We start from the raw sequence: 10,059 nt of genomic DNA, 5'->3' as shown, positions 1-10,059 counted from the left end.
ACCCAGGATGTTGTCCAATCATATATGACATTTTCTGTGGTCCTTTTCTTTTTATTTATTTTTTTAAGATTTTATGTATTTATTTGAGAAAGAGAATGAGAGAGCACAATCGAGGGAAGGGACAGAGGGAAAGGGAGAAAGGGGCTCCCCGCTGAGCAGGGAGCCCAACACGGGGGCTCGGTCCCAGAACCCTGGGACCATAACCTGAGCCAAAGGTACAGGCTTAACCAACTGAGCCACCCAGGTGCCCCAATCCTTTTCTTTTTAGGCCTTTCAAACATTCATGGGTCTACCCTTGGTCAACACATTTTCAGCATATGTGGAAAACCTGGAAAGGGTCTGCAGCAGAGAAAAAAACAATGTGCCAAAAAACTAGGTGTTTTAAAATTATTATTGTTATTATTATTATTTAGAAAGGAGGCAGCTAATGAGGTAACATTCAATAATTATGGAGACCTACTGCGTGCCGGGTGTGATACATCATCCTTAAAAATTTACCTCCTAAGTAAGGGCAGAGTTGATGATCTATTCTCTATTTCTTCTGAAAATGACAGCGGGGGAAAGACTGAATAAGACACGAGGAAAGGTTTTGCTACGCACTCAGTGAGTCCTCAGTAACAGGCACCGACTGAACACCTGGCTACTAAGGGAAGCCCTGGTGTTTACCTTCCTGAAAACAGACCACCGGATTACATGACAGTTTCAGGCAATTCAGAGTCTTTGTTGTTATGGTCCTATGATTGTTCCATCTCAGATATTACCAAACTGGGCCTCCTCTTCTGGGGGGTGTGGGTGTGTGTGTGTCTACACTTCCGAATTAGGAGGCTCTCTGTTTGGGGAAGATTTAGACATCGCCTCCCCTCTAAGAACTCAAGGTGCCGTAGCAAACCCAGATCCAACCTGATCTGGGACCCTTCAATGGGAGATTGCAGTCGGTCCTTCACACCTTTGAAAGGCCTAAGTGGAAGAGGTCGCTTGCAAGACAGGCAACGTTTCAATCGAATTGACAGTGGGTCCTGTGGCCAGCTAGCTTGAGTGGTCTCAGCCCCATTACTGCCTAGCAGCCCCGAGCCCCAGCTGAAAAGCCCAGCTCCTTGTTTGAAGAGGGGCGGAGGAGACCCTTGGAATTTATTTCACATTGCGAAAATCATTTGAGCCTAGACTGGGCCCAGCCTGCGTCCCTAGATTTATCTGGTTTCTATAGTAGTCCTCTGGGGAGATAGACACAGCTGTCTTGGGATCTTTTGGTGTGTGTGAAGGGCCCGAGGTTGGTCACTGTGGAAATCTCCATTGGAAGTGAGTTACGATGATCAGGACTGCCGGCCTGGCCCGAGGCTAGTTTATATACTATGAGGGATAGAAGGCAGCCCCTTTGGGGTGCACACTGTCAGGAATACAAAACTGAACTACGATGAAATTAACAAAATGCAGAATCTAGCATGTGACTTCAATTGTATGGTAAAGGTTAAAGGAGCTGGAGACATCACAAGAAAGGCTACAGTGGAATTTGAGTGGGTGGCTGGAAGAGTGGGCATTTCAAATTGGGAGACCAGCCTCAGGCTGAGCATGGTGTTGACCGAAGTAGAGGGTTCAAGTTAAAGGGCGGGAGATCAAGATCAAGATTAAAGGGCAAGTTGTGGAGGTCTTCACGACAGCAGAAGCCTTGGAGCATTAACGCACACGTGTGATAGGACCACCCTGCCTTGTCCTTTTGCTAAACTGTTCGAGAGCGAGAAAATAAAACCCCCCTCAGCTCCTCTTTTGTTCCTTCTCTTCTGCAAGGAGAAGGATATTCAGAGTAGAGAGGACAAAGTGAGCACCACAGAGACTCCTAAAGGCAGCTGCTCTGAGTGACTCCATCTCAGGGTCTGGGTCGGTTACAGCCCAGGGGCGTTGCAAGGACTTGCGGCTCCACTTTGAAAACCCCACGGAGAGCTAAGAAGATGCACACTGCAGCGTAGAGATGGGCAAACGTGACTCCACACTCTTAGAAATGGGGAGAGATGCCTCCCCCAAGTTATAAATCAATACGTTTAATATTGATTGAGGGCAAGATTCTAGAACAGATGATTAAAAGGATGGCTTGCAGGCACTTAGAAAAGGAAGCGAAGATCTCTCAGCCCCTGCATGGGGTCGGGACAAACAATAACTCCCCCCCAGCTCATTTCCTTTGCTAAGGTGCCTGCACGGGCCGAGGGGGAGAATGCTACACCTACAACTATCTGGAGTTCAACAAAACGTCCTCTCATGCTACTCTTGGGGCAACACGGAGAGATGGGGGCTGGGTAAAGATAAACGCAGGCAGGTCATTAGCCCGTTGAGCGACGACACACGGCAGGGTTCTGTTTTCATGTTACCAGACCAAACTCGAAAATTACATACAGCTGGGAGAGAGAGCCAGAAAGTGAGATGACAGAATCCGGATTCGGAGAGATGTCAAGAAGCTGGTGTGACAGACTCACTATAGGAACATGGAAGGTCATAGGGACAAAGATAAGGTCACTTATTTGAAGTCCCACATTTAACATTGCAAATGCAGGATGTGAGAGATGTGGCTTAAAGGGTTTTAGAGTAAATGAAAGCTCATCGTGAGCTGTGAGTCAAAAGCATGGTTTGGTTGCTACAGAAAGTACTGTGACCTTGGGCTGTATTAATAAGGGTATAATGTCCAGAATGAAGGGGGTGATCATTTTGTACTACTCTGCACTGGTCAGACCACACCTGAGGACCTCTCTGTTCAGTGCAGGCATCACACTCCAAGGGAGATGTCAGTGAAAGTATATGCAGAGAAAAAGTGGTGAGAACAGCGAGGGAACTGGCAAATCCCGAGAGATGTGTCCACTGTCAGCAAATCATGACTGGGCTCATGGGGAAGAGGAAGCTGCAGATGTGTTCTGTGTATGACTCCAAGGGCTCTGAGATCTAATGGGTGAAAGTGAGAGGAAAGCAGATTTGGGTTCAACATAAGGAAGATGCTTTTCTTCTTTCTTTCTTTCTTTCTTTCATAATGAAAAAATGACAAAGTTTCAGCTAGCCTCTTGAAGTCCTTGTAGAATTTTTTATTATTCATTGTTATTTGACAGAGAGAGAGAGAGCACAAGCAGGGGGAGTGGCAGGCAGAGGGAGAGGGAGAAGCAGGCTCCCCGCTGAGCAGGGAGACCGAGGCGGGACTTGATCCCAGGTCCCTGAGATCCTGAGATCCTGAGATCCTGAGATCACGACCTGAGCCGAAGGCAGCCGCTTAACCGGCTGAGCCACCCGGGTGCCCTCTTGTAGAATTTATTACCAACAGTTTTAAAAACAGAGGAGAAAAAGCATCCTAAGATTGGCATCCTACTCTAAGCACATTGCTGTTTTTAGTAAGGACTTTTTAATGATTAGTAGTACTCTCTGGAATCGGAATGGGCTGTCCCGAAAGTTAGGCAGCTCCAGAGATAATCAAGTGGCCACTGGACAGCCACTCCACACGGATGAGGCAAAGGCAATGGAAGCATCTGATAAAGGTTCAAACCAGATGACCAGCGTTACTGAGATTTTATGATACTTGAGCTGGTAAGTCTCATGGTAAGGTATTCAGGAAAATATTTCTGGAGCCCAGGTGCAGGGCAGGCTGGAGGAGGAGAGACTAGAAACAGAGATAAGAACAGGTTAAGAGGTACCTACTCTGAAGGCTAAGACTATTTTCACCTCCAGCGCCCACCCCCCCAATCTCAAAATTACAGTGTCAAAGGCAGCCTTAATGGTTGCCTAATTCCCCTCCCTTATGATCTGATGCTTGATTTCCTCCCGCAACCTCCTTGCCAAATAGTTATCTTGCCTCTGCTTAAATACCTCCAGTGATGCGAAAATCTTGTTCTTTCAAAGCAGACCATTGCACAATATTTGGGCATCTCAAACCCTTATACGGTTTTTCCTTGGGGTGAGTCAGAATATGTTTTTCCATAACATTCGCCCTTTCGCTCCTAATGGCATCCTCTTACAAAGCAAAACAAGGCGAATCCCTCTTCTATATTACGAACTTTCCAATATTTGAAAACTGCTTCCTGAGCCACCGCCATCATCCTGGGGATCCCTCCTCCAGGTTAAACGGCTCTAGCAGTTCACATGTGGCGATTTTAAATCCTCTCGCCCTCCTGGTGTCCGCCTGTCGTGCATGCTGCAGGCTGCTGATGCTCCCGTTCGCGTGGAGTGTCCGAGGCTGCAGATAGTCTTCACTGTGGTCTCACGAGCAGCGAAGAAAGTACAACTGTGAAGCTCCTGCACCCTGGCCTCCGATGCATGAGCATTTGGGGCAGCTAGTGGCAAAAATAATTAGCTTAACAGGCACCGCAAAGTCCTGAAACCTTTTCACACAGAGGGCTCATAAGGCATGTCTCTCCTACCTTGCGCTTAAGCATTTGGTTGTGACAAACTAGACTGTGAAACCTTACATTTCATTTTCCTGGCTTATTATAGCCTCCTGGGATCTTCCGGATTCCAGCTTCATGTCATTTACAAATTTGATCAGCACACCATCCGATGTCCCGATCCAAGTTGTTAATTAAATTATCGAACAGACCAGGGACCTCCCTCCAGTCTGACAAAGATCCATGAGTCATCGGCTGTGAATACACCTTACTGTCCTGTCTTCACCCCACATTTTCCACAAGGACATCTCACACCAGGACATTCTCAAACAAAATAAGATCGCATTTTGAAATCCTCTTTGGAAACAAGGGAGTGAGGAGAGAAAGGAGCAGAAAGGAAGCAAGAGGAGTCTGACCTTTAGATCTCCTCCTCTTTCCCCAGTCCCCACAATGAGCCCCATGGCTCCAGTCTCCAAGAAGCAATTTCCAGCCAACAGCTCAGCTATAGAAAGTTGAAGACTGAATTTAGGGTCAGAAAACGTGCATTCAGGGACGCCTGGGTGGCTCAGTCAGTTAAGCATCTGCCTTCGGTTCAGGCCATGATCTGGGTGTCCTGGGATGGAGTCCCACATCGGTCTCCCTGCTCAGGGGGCAGCCTGCTTCTCCCTCTGCCTGCAGCTCCCCCTGCTGGTGCACTCTCTCGCTCCCTCTCTCTCTCTGACAAATAAATAAAATCTTAAGAAAAAAGAAAACTTGCATTCCGACCCATCTCTGCCTCTGCCTAGCTGTATGACCTCGGGAAAGTTGTTTAACTTCCTTGAGTCTGTTTGCTCATCTGTAAAATAAGGATGGTAACACCTACCTCACAGGGCCGTTGTGAGAATTAAATGGGAAAATGGATGTAAATCTGCTTTGTAACTTGTAAGCACCATATGAATGTAAGACACTATTATTATTATTATTATTATTATTATTATTATTATTATTATTTATTGAGTGCCTACCGTGTTTGTCAGTACAGGGTTTAAAAAAAAAGACAAGATACAGTCCTTACCCTGGGGGAGCTCACGATTTTGTAGGGGGGACATGTTCACAGATATCTATAATATAAAGTAGAAGAATAGGGCAAATGGCACAAGTTGTTACGGTGGCTTAGCAGAGCGGGAGGTCCCTTCCAACTGGAGGAAATCAAGGAAGGCTTCTTGGAGGTCTCTCTGCACCTCAATAAGTGGGATGGATCCAACAAACAGGAACGGCTGAGAGAGGACAGCATTTTAGGTGGAGGAGCCTAGAAGTGGGAATTGATGGGGTGTGTTTGAGGTGCTGGAAGCAGTCCTGTTTGCCTGTAAGAGGCGATGAGGCTGGTCTGGTGGGTAACATGGCAACTTCGATAGACATGGTCACTCCCAAGGGCCCCACGACAGAGCATGTAGCCCTTCTGCGGGGGAACCAGCATTTGAGCAGAGCCTTCTAGATCTAATGTCTGTTATTCTTCAGCTAACTTCATTGGAGAAAAACAACTCTTGTGCAGAAGGGTGGAGGCATCTGGAAAGATTCCAGGAAAATCACCTTTTTCCTTATCTGCTGCTGAGACAGGTTTCCAGGAAGGGCAGAGACCAAGGCCACATCTAAATCCTAGGAATCTTTACCTGGAAGTGGCTCTAGCTTAAAGACTCGAGCGTTTTCACTGAAGCATAGCTAGCCACCATATCCGAAAGGCTGCTGCTTCTTCGATTCCACGTGGGGAGCAGGGCGTGAGAGGAAAATAGTTCAAGGGCTCTCAAGGTCCATTTCCTGACGGTGTCTTCAGAGTTATGGTTATAATTTGGCGCCACCTGGTGTCAGAGACAGAATATAGCACTCTGCTGTAGCAGCTTCCTTCCTAAATTGAGAGCACTGTACTGCCCCCTGGCATCTAGGGCTAGGGCTAGCTTCCTTCCCTTAGGATAGAACCAGCCATTGGGGGCACTCGGGGGTCTGGGTAAGGGAAAAGAAGAGGGAGAAAGGGAAAGTGCTACTCCAGGCCTCATGGCCGTCCTTTCCTCTGCTACCAAATTTGCTCTTGTCCTCAAAGTTGCCCTGGGAATGTGTATTTTGCCATATCCCCACTCCCTCCACCCACTGCCCACTCACACACACACTCATGGTGGCTTGAATATCCGTAACTCTTCTGAAACTCTCTTTCAGCTCTTTCAGACCTGACCGCGAGAAATTGTTGTGTGTCCTTAGGGTGGCCAAGGGAGTCACAGTAAAACGGTTGGGTTCCTCCATACACTCAGGTTTGCCTGTTGTTCCCCCCACCCAGAGGGCTCTGCTGTTCTAGAATGACTGAGCCGAAGCTCCTCCAAAAGAAATCCACTCCCCGAGGCTACACTTAGGCTTCCTACAGCCCTCCTGAAACCAGAGGGAGGGGAGAATCAGGGCCTCAGATAACAGAATAGATGGTGGCCCCTTTCCCCCTCAAACCCCATTCTTGAATAGAGTCAAAGCCATCAATAAAACTGAAACCGGATTGGTTTGATGATGCCTCACAATGTGGCGACAGCAGAGGGTAGACCGAGGGGGCGGCTTCAGTTGGGATGGCCAGAGCTGGGCAAGGACAAGAGGGAGCTAATGAAAAAGCCAATCCATTCTCAGGTGTCCCTGTAGTCTGATTTTCTGTTGTGTGCTACCCTCCCGGAGCATTGCCTTTTCAGGCTCCTCTGAGTTGCTGATGAACCCGTGGGCCAGCTCTCAGTTTGGAGTTTGGATTGTGGGTGGGAGTGTGAAGGATCGTGCGCCTCAGCGCAAAGGGAAGGAATCAGACTGGAATGATCCCATTCTTGGGTCACTACTTTTATATGCCCCAGCTCTTCCCGGGTCTCTACAATACAGGGTGACAGCAGTGGTGGCCCCCTATCTGGACAGGCCCAGAAGTTAACAAATCCCTTTTTGTCCTGTCGTGTACGTGCAACAGGGTTGCAATCTTTACAAAGTAACAGCCGCTCGGAGACTAAGGGAGAAGAAATATGAACAAAGAACACACAAAGAGATGAGTTTATGGGTTAGCTCGCATTTCTTATCCTCTCCTGAATCAACTAAAGCCAAACTGTAGGTGAACTTTCCTGGTGCAATGTACAAGGCAACCTTAAAAAAAACAGGTGAGAAGTCAGAGCTTAGCCCACGCTGCTCAGCCTTTAGCCCAACATAGATCCGGTGAGATTAGCCGTCCCAGGGGACAGCACAGGTGCTGCCTTCCAGTTCTGCAGTTACCCCGGCCCCCTGGGCCCCCCCCCTTCCTGCTCCTAGAGAGAGGAGAGCCCCAGGGAAACTCCACCCCTTCCCATCTTATTTTGATGTTGTATTTTAGGACTTGTGTTCCGACCAACACGAGTGTGCCTCGGAGTCTCCTAGGAGGAAAAATCTGCATTTGCAACTGTTTCGTAAAATCTGAGTCCTCCGGGGGCGAGCCTGTTCTTCTCAGCTGGTGTTCCCTTTAGTCCCCTAAGGTGGCCATGTGACCTTGATGGCAAACGCCATCTTTCCTAGAAGCCTGCCTGGGCCGCAGCCGACTCCTCCAACGGCTGCCGGCGCTCGGTCTTATCCGATTTCGAGGCCGTTCGACCGCCCACCGAGACCCGTTTTCCGGTCGGGGAGGCCCCCGCAGGCTCGCAGCGCATTTGCGGAGCGGATGTGATTGACACCGCGCGCGTCTAATGAACGCGCGGCTCCTGCCCGGGGCCGATGACGAGTTCCGCTCTCTCGCCCAGCTTCTTTTTGATGACTCATCCCTCAAATTCTTCGCTCCGTCGCCTTCCCGCTCCTCGCCCCGCCCGTCCTTTCTGCCTTGGCTCCTGGTGGGCCCCCACCCCTGGGGGAATGGTTTGGGCGAATCCTGGCGGGGCTCGTTTCTGCAGTGCACCTTAAAACATATAGAAGCCCCAAACGACTGCCGTGCGGGAGGAGAGAGGAGGCTCACTTCCTTATAAGGAGCTTAACCCGTCACTGTTCTTGCAGCTTTTCCTTGCGCATGATGGGGGTGGGTGAGGGAGAGACGCCAGCAGGGCTTCGGCCTCTGTTTCCATTCCATTTCCAAACGGCAGGCAGCTCTTGAGTTCCTAGCAAAGGTCAAGCTGCCCGGCTCCAAGAGCCGGCCTCGCCGAGGGAACAATCCAGGGAGGCACAATTAGGGTGGGGAGCTTTCAGGCATTTCTGGGGGGTCTTGGGCGTCTGCACTGGGCACCTGTGACAACTTTGCTGGGGACCGCAGCCCTAAAGAGGAGACAGACCAGGAGCCGTTACTGAGTGGGGAGAGGGAAGGGGGGAGCTGAGACTGAACTAAGGAGCTGTCCTGGACCCAGTGCACTTAAACAGGTGAATGAATGGACTTTCTCCTGGGCAAGGGGCCCTAGCCATATCGTGCCCATGCCCGTCCTCACAGCGTGCTTTCCCGGATAAGGTCAAATGAAGCCAGTAGATCTCTAGCAGGAAGTTGGCATGGAGCTGGCTAAATGTGTCCCCTTTGGGTGCTTGTAGGCTCAATTGCTCTTTCACGCTCCCACAATCACCACCACTTCTCCGCTGTGTCTCTTATGCCACAGGGAGAGCCTGTGATTGAAAGCTTCCAGTTCCGCCTGGGTTTCACACCGCCTTGCACAGGGCTTTGTGCACAGTGGGTGCACAACTAATTCCCCAGAGCCTGAGTCTCATACCGAAGGCTAGACACTCAGGGACCACCCAGTCTGCAAAGTGCTCTGAGACTCGGCCTTCTATTCCGGAGGGAGCTTTTGCGCTTTGGTATTGTCTTTAGAAGAAAAGAGGACTTTGCCGCTTGGGGAAACAAAGAAGGTGCTGCAAACGTGGTCACCTTCCTTTTCTAGTCTCTCCTAGTCAGCCCCACTGCTCTCCCTTTGGAGGCCCCTTGGCTAAGTCCCATCCACAGCTCACTTGCATTGTCCAGACTTGCCCCTCTGGCCTCTGAGAGGAATGTAGCCAATGAACAGGAAAGAGGCTGCATGCTTTCTGCCCCTGCTGGGGTGAAAAGTAAGTGGATACACAAATCCCATCCCCACCCCAGCTTCTGCTTCCACCTTCTCTCCTTCATCATGAAACACTTCTGAATCATTTCCCTGCGCAAGGCTCTGGCTGTTCTCATTCGTTTCTACGCAGTCCTTGCCTGACAATCAGGCAACAAGGGCTGCCTGGCACGGAAAATGCAGAAAGCACGTACACGTGGGGGAGGAAGGAGACGTGGGCTAAGATGTAGTCTAACGTATATCCAGAGATGTTCACACCCACGATGTACCTTGGGGTCAGTGCAATCAGGGGTGAAGGCATCAGGATAAATGCAGGTAATTGCAGTGAAAAGTGGGAGTGGGCAGTTGTGAGAGTTTTAGAGCGAGGCAGGTGGGGATGAACAAAGCTGTTGGCCTCTCAACTGCAAAGGGTTCCTGGAGAAGGCGGGATTTCAGAAATAGCTGAGTGCCAGAACCAAATGGCCATAATGTATTTACATCGTGAGGTGGGAGTGGAATTAGCAGACTTTGATCAGGAAACCTTGAATAGCCAGTGAGTGTTACTCTTCCTTCTCCTTCCCTCTCCACACACGTTGGTTGAGCACCAACTCTGTCCCAGATACTGGAAACATACAAACAATAATGATAGCAAATGGTCATTGAGTATTTACCATGTGCCAGGTGCTGTGTTAAGCACATCATCTTATTTAAATCTCACA

At 49.5% G+C, this 10,059-nt stretch overlaps 1 long non-coding RNA gene across 1 annotated transcript in view; it reads right to left on the bottom strand.

The window, feature by feature from the left end:
• Positions 1-3,049: 3,049 nt before the first annotated feature.
• Positions 3,050-10,059, bottom strand: part of LOC148106929 (uncharacterized) — a 29,304-nt gene continuing 22,294 nt past the window's right edge. The window contains exon 3 of the long non-coding RNA XR_015723433.1: positions 3,050-8,597. This is a non-coding gene — a long non-coding RNA (uncharacterized LOC148106929). The remainder of the gene's footprint in view (positions 8,598-10,059) is intronic.

The sequence above is a fragment of the Ursus americanus genome, chromosome X, assembly GCF_024610735.1.
Source record: "Ursus americanus isolate L20-20 chromosome X, mUrsAme1.1.p, whole genome shotgun sequence".
Classification (NCBI taxonomy): Eukaryota; Metazoa; Chordata; class Mammalia; order Carnivora; family Ursidae; genus Ursus; species Ursus americanus.
The sequence above is the reverse complement of the archived record's forward strand: the minus strand, read 5'-3'. Positions and strand labels throughout refer to the sequence as shown.